Source organism: Suricata suricatta, chromosome 17, assembly GCF_006229205.1.
Source record: "Suricata suricatta isolate VVHF042 chromosome 17, meerkat_22Aug2017_6uvM2_HiC, whole genome shotgun sequence".
Taxonomy (NCBI): domain Eukaryota; kingdom Metazoa; phylum Chordata; class Mammalia; order Carnivora; family Herpestidae; genus Suricata; species Suricata suricatta.
The window spans coordinates 45,451,893-45,463,671 of NC_043716.1; the positions used below are offsets into that span (position 1 = coordinate 45,451,893).

Genomic DNA, 11,779 nt, shown 5'->3' on the forward strand with positions numbered 1-11,779 from the left:
ATGTTATATTCCATTCATTGCTCCGAAAGGTTTGTAAGAGCCAACCAGCCCTAAAAACTGAAGTACTCAATCAGTCTCCAAAGCAGGCAGAAAACAGTTAAATTAAACAGAATTCCTACATAACATCAAAAGCACATGATCATCTGCAGCAACCGGGAGAACTTCGGGATTGCCAAGTTCTCTCTGTAACTCATCTCATCAGAAGACTTTAAGAAGATGCTTGTTTTACCTCTAACAAGTACATTTAAAAGTGCTATGTTTCTTTTGTGTTAATTTGACTCCCCTGAATGATCTAGCTAACTGGTCACTAGTAATTTGGTTACCAGGCAAATCAGGTCTGCAAGAAAGGAAACCAATAGGTAAATGATGGTGTTATTGTCTGACCATTCAAACCATTTATTTTCAACATAAACATATAAATTCAACATGAGCTGTCTAGAGCAAGCACCACCAACACACCAAGGCAGCTTCTCTTCTTCTAAGGCTTAGGTTTTGCCCAGAATTCCTTATACATGGAGTAGCCCATACCAAGCGTCATCGCTCCCACCACAAAGCCTTGGGCCGCCACTCGCATGTGGATCAGGTGAACAGACATTTTAGTATTTCCCCTGCTCTTCAATCTATAGAGTCCATATCCAATGATTGCTGCAAACCCCGCCATTCTGATGGGAACAAACGGTGCCTCCCTAGCTTTTCGGATAAGCTTGGATCCCTGATCTTCATCATATGAAGAAAGAGAAACATCTGTGCTGGTTGACATAGTGACTGAAGGAATCTGCAATTGACAGTAATGCTCAATCTCCAACCGGTTCTCAAGCTCCAACCGGTTTCTTGTACTCGTATTTCTTAGAAATTTTGGTTAAATACGCATGACATGAAATTTACCATTTCAGCCATTCTTGCATTCAGTTCAGGGGCAGTGAGTACAATCGTGTTGTGGAGCTGCCCCTGCCATCTGTCTCTAAAACTCTCTCATTGCCCCAAACCGAAACTCGGGACCTGTTAGACTCCTCTCCACTGCCCCTCCCTCAAGCCTCTGGCATCCAGCGTTCTGTTCTCCGTCCCTATGAGTCTACCCTTCTAGGCCCCCCAATAAGTACAATCAATCATGCATTGTCCATTTGTGTCTGGCTCTTTTCACCTGGCTTAGGGTCTTCAAGGCTCACTTTCGGTCAGCATTTCCTTCCTTCTGAAGGCTAAGTAATATGCCATTGTATGTAAATCCCATATTTTTAATCCATACATCTGCTAACGGACACTGGGTTGTTTCCACCTTCTGGCCATTAGGAGTAATGCTGCTGTGAACATGGGTGTACAAATTTTTGTTCGAGTCCCTGCTTTTAGTTCTTTTGGATATTAACCCCGAAGTGGAATTGTTGGATCTTGTGTTAATTCTATGCCTTATATTTTCCAAAGTAGTAACACAAGCAGTGTACAAGGATTCCATTTTCTCCACATCCTTACCAACACTTGTTATTTTCTGGGCTTTTTGTTGATAGTAGCCATCCTCATGGGTTTGAAATGATAACGGAAACCTATTTATTTATTTATTTACTTATTTAAGAATTTTTCTTAATGTTTTATTTTTGCGAGAGAGAGAGAGAGAGACAGAGAGACAGAGAGAGAAAGCATGATCAGAGGAGGGTCAGAGAGAGAGAGACACACACAGAATCTGAAACAGGCTCCAGGCTCTGAGCTCTCAGCGCAGAGCCCAATGTGGGGCTCGAACCCACGAACCGTGAGATCGTGACCTGAGCCGAAGTTGGACGCTTAACTGACTGAGCCACCCAGGCACCCTTATTTACTTCTTTTTAAACCTATTTATTTTTTAAGATTTTATTTTTAAGCAGTCTGTGTACTCAATGTGGGGCTTGAACCTACAACCCCGAGATCAGGAGTCACTTGCTCTGTGCACTGAGCCAGCCAGGCACCACAAATGTATACCTTTTTTTAAGGTTGTTTTATATAGAATAATAGAATTTCAGGACTAGAAGTGATATTAAGGATTTCTAATCCAATTAGCAGTTGACAGCAAAGGATGTTCACCTGTGCCTTAGCATTTACACTTCTTTCTCAACTCGAGAGTGACATTTTGGGCAAATGTGTCTATGCTGGATCTTAGGCTCAAGATGAGCTATGCGTGTACTAGGGTACGTGAAATGCATTTTTTTTAAAGTTTAAAAAAATGTTTACTAAAATCATTTTTTAAAATGTTTTATTTATTTTTGAGAGAGAGAGAGAGAGAGAGAGAGAGAGAGAGAGAGAGAGAGAGGGAGAGGGAGAGAGGGAGGGAGGGAGGGAGGGAGAGGGAGTGCGAGTGTGGGAGGGGGAGAGGATGAGGGAGACACGGAATCTGAAGCAGACTCTGAGCTGTCAGCACTGAGCCCGACACAGGGCTGGAACCGGTGAACAGGGAGATCATGACCTGAGCTGCAGTCGGATGCTTAACCAACTGAGCTACCTAGGTGTCCCAGTGTTTGTTTATTTTTGAGAAGGATGAAAGCAGGCAAGGGGCAGAGAGAGGGGTACATAGGATCCAAAGCTGATTCCATGCCGACAGGCTGCCGACAGCTTTGAGCCTGATACAGGGCTCGAACCCACAAACCGCGAGATCGTGACCTGAGCTGAAGTCAGATGCTCAGCCGACTGAACCACCCAGGTACCTCTATGCTGTATTATTTTATAATCAACTTGTTTTTAGTTAGCCAAATATGAGTAGGAAACTCTGTGCTGATTTTCAAACACTGATTTGAAAATACAGTTTTAGAACATAGATTGTTGGCAAGTTGAAGACAGCTTTTTAAAAAAATTTTTAATTTTTTTTATTTTTTATTTTTGAGAGAGAGACACACAGAGTCAGAAGCAGGATCCAGGCTCTGAGCTGTCAGCACAGAGCCTGATGTGGGGCTCAAACCCATGAACTGTGAGATCATGACCTGAGCTGAAGTCGATGCTTAACCGACTGAGCCACCCAGGTGCCCCTGAAGGCAGCTTTTAAGAGGGATGATGGTGGTGGTGGTGGTGGTTGGTGGTACCGTTTTAATTATGCAGCTGGCTTTTTAAAAATTGATTTATGTTTTTTGTAAAAAGCCTGACTGTTTGGGATTATGTGTTTACAAGTCTACACAGATAATCTAAAAGGGAAAATGAAGAAATGCAAATAGAAAATATTTTTTAGTCAAAATTTTCGTGACAAGCAGCAACCTTTTCTAGAAAGTCAGTTTCTTTATGTAATTTGATTGCTTCACAAATGTGGGTTTTAAATATGTATACTTTTTAATGATTAGTAAGCATGCTAAATGATTTGGGAGGAGGGTCAAACTTTTCCGAAAGTAATTTGGAATTATTGAAAGAACGCTATTGCCAGAATTGCTAGCAATTCTAAAATACGGGTCAGGAAAGTCAAACTAGTAGATTGAAAAAAACCCCTCAATTTTAGCTGTTGCTAACAACTTTTAAAATTTAGTTTTTCATGGGGAACTTGGGTGGCTCGCTCAGTTGGTTAAGCGTCTCACTGTTGGCTTCAGCTCAGGTCATGATCTCGTGGTTCGTGAGTTTGAGGCTCTCTGGTGACAGTGTGGGGCCCGCTCAGGATTCTCTCTCTCCCTTTGTCTCTGCGGCTCCCTCCTTCTCTTTCTCTGTCTCTCGAAAATGAATAAACATAAAAAAATTAAAAGTTTAGTTTTTCTTGTTTTTATCATTTTAGTTACTAAAACATATGGTGGAAGATCCATAAGGATATTTCTTTTATGTATTGAAAACATTTTACTTTGTTATGTTAAATTCCATTCATTCTGGAATTTAGGAGAATTTACCTCTTTATGAAAGAAATTATTCAAAATGGAATATGATTGATGATCTTAGTTTCTAGTTTTCTTCTCAATAGGCTTAGCCTCTCTTCTAATGCTTCTTGCATGCTCAGAGATTTTATGAGTTTTAGAGAAAAGTGCAAGTCTGGGTGAATATTAAACAGTAGAATGAATAAAACTTTGGTTTTGCAGAATATTTTGCCTGTATATCCTAAAGAACCATCACAGATTCCCATTCTGGATAAAAGGAGATAAATTTAAAGATAACACAACATTCCTCTTTATGACTTGGAATTCTAATGAGTACTTAATTTGGTACAGGACGGTTCTTGGAATGCTTGGCATTCAGATTATTTTAGGCCCTCTCTTTGGGAAATTCAATTAAAGTCTTTATTGAATGGTTTCAGTGAACTGAATGGTTGTCTCGGGATATAAATGATATCACATATGACCCTGATTTATAAGATGGGTGTGGGGGGCAGATAGGGCATCTTATATGATCTATTTAACCCAAAATAATAGATGATTAAGAGCCCAAATCATTCTGTAGGAAGTACTGGTTTGGGGAGGCGAGTATCTTAGGGAAGTAGGGGTGGAAGCACTCATGTAAAGCGGAGTAGGAGTTCGGTTCGGAGAGGAAGGAAGGCAAGGACAGGCAAGCAGAGGGAAGGGCATGGTCAGAGACTCGGAAGCCTGTCTGTCCTTGTGTTGTGGTGGGAAGTTAGGTGGTAGCCAGACTGTGGGTGGCCTGTGTAGCTGGTCGTGAGCCTGGACATGATTTTATGGGACTTCAGAAGCCCCGTGCCACCTCTAGAGGGTGGCTCTTCCCCGTCTGCCTCTGAGGAAGCCTGACTTGCTTCCGCCGCACCACGGCCTGCTTGCAGCCTTGGCTCTGGAGGGCGTGGGGGGCGGGCTCCCATCGGCCTTCCTTCCTGGGGCGGGCTAGGCCATGTGGGTTACTTTAATAATGTACCACTCTGGCTTTTCTTTCTTTTGTCACAACATTCTACTCTACTTTCCAGTAGAGTCTTGTTCTCAGAGTAATAGGATTTCTACAGGGAAAATGATAATGCATGAGGCAGATTAAAGGCAAAGAATAAAAAAATCTCAATTTTTTTCTGGCTGTTCTTCTTTTGTTTAAATTTTTGTTTTATGTAAAGAAAGTTATGTATCTTATTACATTTGTCTTTTAAGTTTTCCTGTGGTTTTATTGTTTATATAGCTTAATAATTGAGGATAACTTGGGAGTCCAATCAAGACCTGGTTATGGCTGGTAGTAATTTCTGTCAGAGGACGGAGGTAATGTTTAGCTAGCACAAATCTTCAGTCTTCTGAAATCTTTACAAATGCAGTCTGATTCATTCCACCCAAGTTAATCATGAGGTAGATGATTTTTTTTTGTTTGTTTGTTTCTGATGGAGACAAATGTGTAAGACAGACACAGAAACCTTCTGTTTAGATTGAAGAAATTTTATTTACTACTATATGGTTCCTGCAGTTTGGTCAGAGTTTATTTTTGTTCTCTGAGGTCTGTCTTTAATCAAATAAGATTTAACTCTTTTGAAATAAAGGGGGACCATAACTACATTAACAAGAAAAATTAATTTAAGGAAGATTTTTTTTAAACAATAAAATACATTTCATGCCTTGATTTCATGGTGATCTGATGGTTATTCTCATACTGTTCTAGAAAGAATTCCACCATGGGCAAAGAATGATGCTTTTAAAAATCACCTTCCTTCTTATTATGTTACTGAAAATATCTTAGTCCTGGCCTATCCCCCCGCCACCTCTGTGGTGCACTATTGATTTCATTTTCCTTCCAATATTTTACTTTTGGTCCTGCACAAATTACTCAGTGATGGTGGAATTCTTCAAAAGTATTCTAAATTTTGTGCCACGTGAGCTCAATGATTGCTCTGCTTGGAGACATTCTTTCCGAAGGCCCCTTTCTTGCCTACGTGCAAGGAAAGGGAAATGTATAGGTTTTCCATTTATTAACAGCACGCTTATCCTTCTGTATCTGTTTCAAGTTTTTAAAACCATGTTAGGGGCTTCTGGGTGGCTCACTTGGTTAAGCATTCAACTCTTGATTTCAGCTCAGGTCATGATCTCATGATTCGTGGGTTCGAGCCCTGTGTTGGGGGAACTGCTTGGGAGTTTCTCTGTCCTCCTTTCTCTGCCCCACCCCTGCATGCGTGCGCAGTGCTCTCTTTTTTTTTTTCCTGCGCATGCGCGCTCTTTTTTTCTCTCAAACTTTAAAAAAGAAACAAAACCGTATTAATTATGACACTGATTCATATTTTAAAAACAATGTAAAATTTTTTCCTTAAGATTATCATACAGTAAAGTTGGCTTTTTTCTCGTGGTATATAGTTCTGTTAATGTCCTACATGTATAGTTCGTGCAACTAGCACCACAGTCAGGGTGCAGAACAGTGTCCTCACCCCAGAATAGTTACCCAGCCCCGTCCCATAACCCTTGCCACCATGGACCTTTTTTCCATCCCTGTAGTTTTGGCTCTTTGAGAATATAATACAAATGGGATCATACAATATGTAAGCTTTTAAGGCTGGGCTCTTTTACTTTCTTTGTCTTTGAGATTCATGTAAGTATTGCTTGCATTGCAAATCTGTTCTTTTATTGCTGAGTAGATTTCCATCGTCACTTATTAAGACATCTTTGGATTGTTCTCAGTTTTTAAATTTCTTTTTTAATGTTTTTATTTTTGAGAGAGAGAGAGAGAGGGAGAGAGACAGACAGACAGCGCGAGCAGGGGAGGTTCAGAAAGAGAGGGTGGTACAGGATCTGAAGCAGGCTCCAGGCTCTGAGCTGTCAGCAGACCCCAACGCCGGGCTGGAACCCACGAACCATGAGATCATGACCTGAGTCGAAGCTGGACGCTTAACTGACTGAGCCACCCAGGCGCCCCGTTCTCAGTTTTTAGCAGTTATGAATAGAGGCGCTGTAAACATTTGTGTGTAGATTTTTGTGCGAACCTCCCTTTTCATTTCTCCAGGGTGGCTGTCTGTGGGGAGAGGGGATTGCTGGGTCATATAGTGAGTATATGTTTAACTTTTTAAAGACATTGGCAGCCCTTTTCTGGAGTAGCTGTGCTAGTTTGTATTTCCACCAGCAATGTCTGAGAGTTCCAGTTGTCCCGCATCACCGAATTGTCAATATTTGTGATGTAGCCACTCAGATAGGTATGTAGTAGTGTCTAATCATGGCTTTAATTTGCATTTTTGTGATGACTAAAGCCATGAACATCTTTTCATGTGCTGATTTGCCATCATTATGCCCTATCTGTGGAGTGTGTGTGGAAATCTTTCTTTTTTTTTTTTTTTTTTTTACTTTTATTTATTTTTGAGAGACAGGGACAGAGCATGAATGGGGAGGTGCAGAGAGAGAGGGACACCCAGAATCCGAAGCAGGCTCCAGGCTCTGAGCTGGCAGCACAGAGCCTGATGTGGGGCTCGAACCCATAGACAGTGAGATCATGTCCTGAGCCAAGTTGGACACTTAACTGACTGAGCCACCCAGGCACCTCATGTGTGGAAATCTCTTATCCAGCTTTTAATTTGGTTGTTGTTTGCTGATTGTTGAGTTTTGAGAGTTCTTTCTGTGTTCAGATACAAATCCTTTTTCACACATGTGATGTGCAGATAATTTTTCTTAGTCTTTAGTTTTCATTCTTTTAACAGTGTCTTTCAAAGAGCCAAAGTGTAATTTTGAATAAGTCCAATTTATCAGTGGTTTTTCTTTTCTTGGATTGTACTAAGATGGATAGATTTTAAAACAAATCTCTTTTCTATAAAAGTAGTGAAAACTAACTTAGTGATACCAGTGTTCTTATAAAGTTGACTTTTGTGAAAGGTGCAGATGGTATTATTTTATGGAAAGGTGGTGCTAATTAAGATCCTCCTTAGTCCTAGGGACATACAGGACTTTTGCTTCACCAAAGGAGATGATTGGTTTAGGTTTGTGAGGATTTTCATAGTTTCTTTAATTTTTACTTTTTTAATTTTTTTTTTTTTTTTGAGAGAGAGAGAGTGCAGGGGAGGGAGAGAGGGAGACCAGGCTCTGCTCTGTCAGTGCAGAGCTGGATGTTGGGCTTGAACTCATGAATCGAACAGTGAGATCATGACCTGAGGCTAACGACTGAGACACCAGGCACCCCTTTAAGATTTTATTTTTAAGTAATCTCGACACCCAACTTGGGGCTTGAACTTACCACCCTGAGGTCGAGAGTTGCATGGTCCACTGACTGAGCCAGCCGGGCTCTCCTAGAATTAGATTTTTAACAGGCAGCATAATCAGATATCATACTAAGCCATTTCTCCCCAGTGCCCATTTTTTATCTTCTTTATAGTTACTGTTATTAGCAATCAATAACTGTGGCCAGTGTTACTAATAATCATGTGTGTGTATATATATATATATATATATATATATACATATTGTATTATAAGATAGTTACAGCCCATTCAGTTTTTTACATCCTTTGAGGTACTCATCAGACATACTTGTATATCACTTAGCTCCAATTGCCTGAAATATCAACCTCAACTGGGTTAATCTAGAAAGAAGTTTCTTGGCTCAGCTAACTGCAAAGTCCAGGCATAGTTAGTTGGAGTTAAGGCTCAAGTGATGTCATCAGGACTCAGTTTCTCCCCATGAATCCATGCTGCCTTTTCCTTTGTAGACTTAAGTTGTGGGTGCTGTATGTTAGAGAAATGGCCCGCAGCATATTCAACCCCTGGAGCCTCTCACATTGTAGGTTTAGCAGGAAAGAACACTTGTCTTTTTCCCAGAAGCCTCAGCAAAAGTCTCATGTCTCATTGGTTCTTATGGGGTCACATGCCTTACCTTAGCCAATCTTTGTGTTTGGGGCTCTGAGGCTTGGATTGGCCAGTTGTGGTCACGTGACACCCTTGGATTCCTTGGTGCAGGCAGTTCTTCAGGATCCATAATATAGACTGAGTAGGGGTGAGGTGGATTCTCAAAGGGAAAATGTGGGCTTTTATTAGCAGGTGAAGGAAAGGATGGATCCTGGGTGGCCAAACAGCTGATGATAGTAGTCTCTTATAGGTCAGCAGCAGATTGGAGGAGTTAATGCATTTGGGTTGGAATCTTGGTTTCCGATTCTAGCTTTCTCGCTTGTGAAGATACACACTCCCAAGTCCATGTTCCCCGCACAAGTAGGAAAGTTACAGTGTTCTGTATTCATTTTATGCAAGTTGGCTGTTTTTAACAGGAAGAGAAAGAATCAAGGCTGAGGGGGTTAGATCTCACAATGGGCGGATGTGGTGCTGCTTCTATAGTGATAGGATTCGCATGACTCGTGTCCGTTCCCTGGGCCTCCCAGTCCTGTGGGAGAGATGTACAGACCCGGTGGGTCCCTGTCTGCCCTGGGGCCCTGTCTGCCCTGGGGCCAGGCTGCTCTGGCTGGGCAGTAGGGCTGTATGCTGTTGATGTAGCTGTGGCTGGCTGGATCCTAGACAACAGTGTCAGCCGCAGGGTGAGGTGTTCCTGGGGGCTGGCCGCTTCCAGGGGGAGTAGTTCTAGATCTCTTACTGTGTATTTTCTATAGTGCAATGTAGCAAGGCCCGAGACATTGTCTCACTTCAACTGGCAGTTTTTGTTTTCCCAATGAGAAAGCTTTCTAACTTCTTCAGAAGGAGTATGTGTAGCTAGGTCATTCTGTTTTCTGGAAAAACAAAACGAAAAACAAACTCATTGAATAAGACCTGCTCCATACTGAGATCCACACTACGGCAACGTACCCCTAGTGCGGGTCAGGTAGGACTTGGGTAGATGCTAATTATCAGGACCTGCTTGACAAAGGTGATTGGAGCAGAAACCCTCGCATCCTCCTCTGAGGTAGGCACTTGAGCCTAATGATCGGACGTTAGCTCTTCAAGTCCTTTCCCCCAGAGCTCCTGATGCTAGTAGTTGAGCCCCCGCTCTGCTTATATATTAGGTATTGAGATAGTCCTGGGGCAGATGTTGGCGGCCAACGTTGGCAGGAGTCTTTGTGATCTCCCTCTGTGTAGCCAGTTTTAGGGGTTATCTTGTCTATCAGTGACATACAGATGGACTTACTTTTCCAATGGCTGTTCTTGCATAATCGTTATCAGTTTATTGAGATGGATAAAATAGATGAAAATAATTTCTCTGTTAAGTAGGTAGTTACATAGACTGTTATTTTGTTTTCTGTGAATACAGTATTGTATATTGAGATCATTGAAGTGATTCCACTTTATGTAAACTGAAAAATTGGAATTTTAGGGGAGCAGCAGTAGCTAACACTAACTGAGCACTTACTGTGTACTAGGCATCTTCTAAGTGTTCTACACATATCATTTCACCTACTCCTACATTAACCGGAGGAGATAGGAAGGAGGCGTTTTGCCATTTTTGAGGGGACTAAGTTGGGTGGGGTACAGGAGGTTAAGTCACTTGTCCCCGGGCATCTAGCTGGTGAGTATCTGGGTGAGGGGGCTGGTGGGTGAGGGCGCTGGTGGGTGAAGGGGCTGGTGGGTTTTGAATGCTAGTCTTCTGGCTCCGAGCCTGTGCTCTGGATCCCTGTGCTGTATTCTGTCCCTAAGAAAGATTTTAGCTTGTGCATTATTAGTTTTTCTTCTCTTTTGACTTCTTTTGTAATATTTTGTAGATGCAGGCGGAGAGTTTTGCAGGAAAGATCTGCGAATTCTGGCGCCTTTGGTGTCTGGGTTTGTCCTTCTGTTGCTGTTATCTGGCAAGGCAACACTAGATGCTTGTTTGTATCAGTAGTTGTCAATCAGGAATGATTTCAGCCCCCAGGGGACATTTGCTCCTGTCTGGAGATACTTTTAGTTGTCACAAGTTGGCAGGTGCCACTGGCCTCTGGTGGGTAGAGGCCAGAGATGCTGCTAAACATCTTACAAAGCCCAGGACAGCCCAATGTCAGCAAAGAACTACTCGGACCAAAGTGTCAGGAGCATCATCTGAGGTCTGTGTAGTAAGTTAGTGATTATCTTGTAATGGCCTTCTTTCTTTCTTTCAGTCTTTCTCTTTCTCTTTTCTTTCTTTCTAGCAATTCATTCACTTTGAAAAATTTATTTATTCATTTTGAGAGAGAGAGAGTGAGCAGGGGAGCGGCAGTGAGAGAGAGGGAGACAGAATCCTTAGCGGGCTCCCTGCTGTCAGCATGAGTGCAGTGCGGGGCTTGATCTCAGGAACTGTGAGATGACGCCCTGGGCTGAAATCCAGAGTCCGATTATTAACCGACTCAGCCACTCAGGTGCTCGCGCAGTTTTTGACATAGGAGTAGCTCCCTGTTGAAGCGGCCTGGACCTCTGCTAGTGGCTGTCATCGAGCCTGACTCACCGCCGTGGTTTGGGTGCCTGTCCTCGGCTTTCTCCCCTGAGCTCTCACAGCAGCGCAGGGCAGCACACGGCAGAACCACTGGGAGAGCGTGGGCCAGGGTGTCTGTCATCAGAGCCCTCCCCTGGGGCTGCAGAGAGGCCAGGGGGCCAGTGGGCAGAGCACTTGCGGCCAGCTGGTAGAGGAAGGTAGGAAAGAGCAGGGGAGCGCGTGAACAAGGGAGGAGGGAGCGGCCCGCAGAAGCACTCTGTGTGCTTGACAGCTGGTGACAAGAGGTCAGCAAGAGTGGCCCTCTGACACCGTGTTGTGATCTCAGGCAAGGGCTGTCGGTCCTCCCAGCCCAGGGGCTGTGCTCTCGCTGCCTGCGACCAGGCTGGGGAGAGGCTGGGGAGAGGCGGGCCTGCATTGGCAGCAGCTCTTCTGTGGCCTGTTGCGGAGGTGTCGTCCTGATGGCAGTGCCCGCTTCTTACCAGTCCTCACGGGACTTTCGTGGGAGGGCTTCCTTCCTTATGTAGCAGCCTGTCCGCCCCACATCCGCACATACTGCACATCCCCGCTCATCCCGCTCAACCCCGCACATCCCGCTCAACCCCGCACATCCC

The 11,779-nt window shown here is 43.3% G+C and overlaps 1 protein-coding gene and 1 pseudogene across 9 annotated transcripts in view; one reads left to right on the top strand and one right to left on the bottom strand.

The window, feature by feature from the left end:
- Positions 1-11,779, top strand: part of HELZ (helicase with zinc finger) — a 146,991-nt gene that overhangs the window by 12,119 nt on the left and 123,093 nt on the right. The gene's annotated exons all lie outside the window — the stretch shown is intronic.
- On the bottom strand, positions 479-826 carry LOC115282815 (annotated as a pseudogene).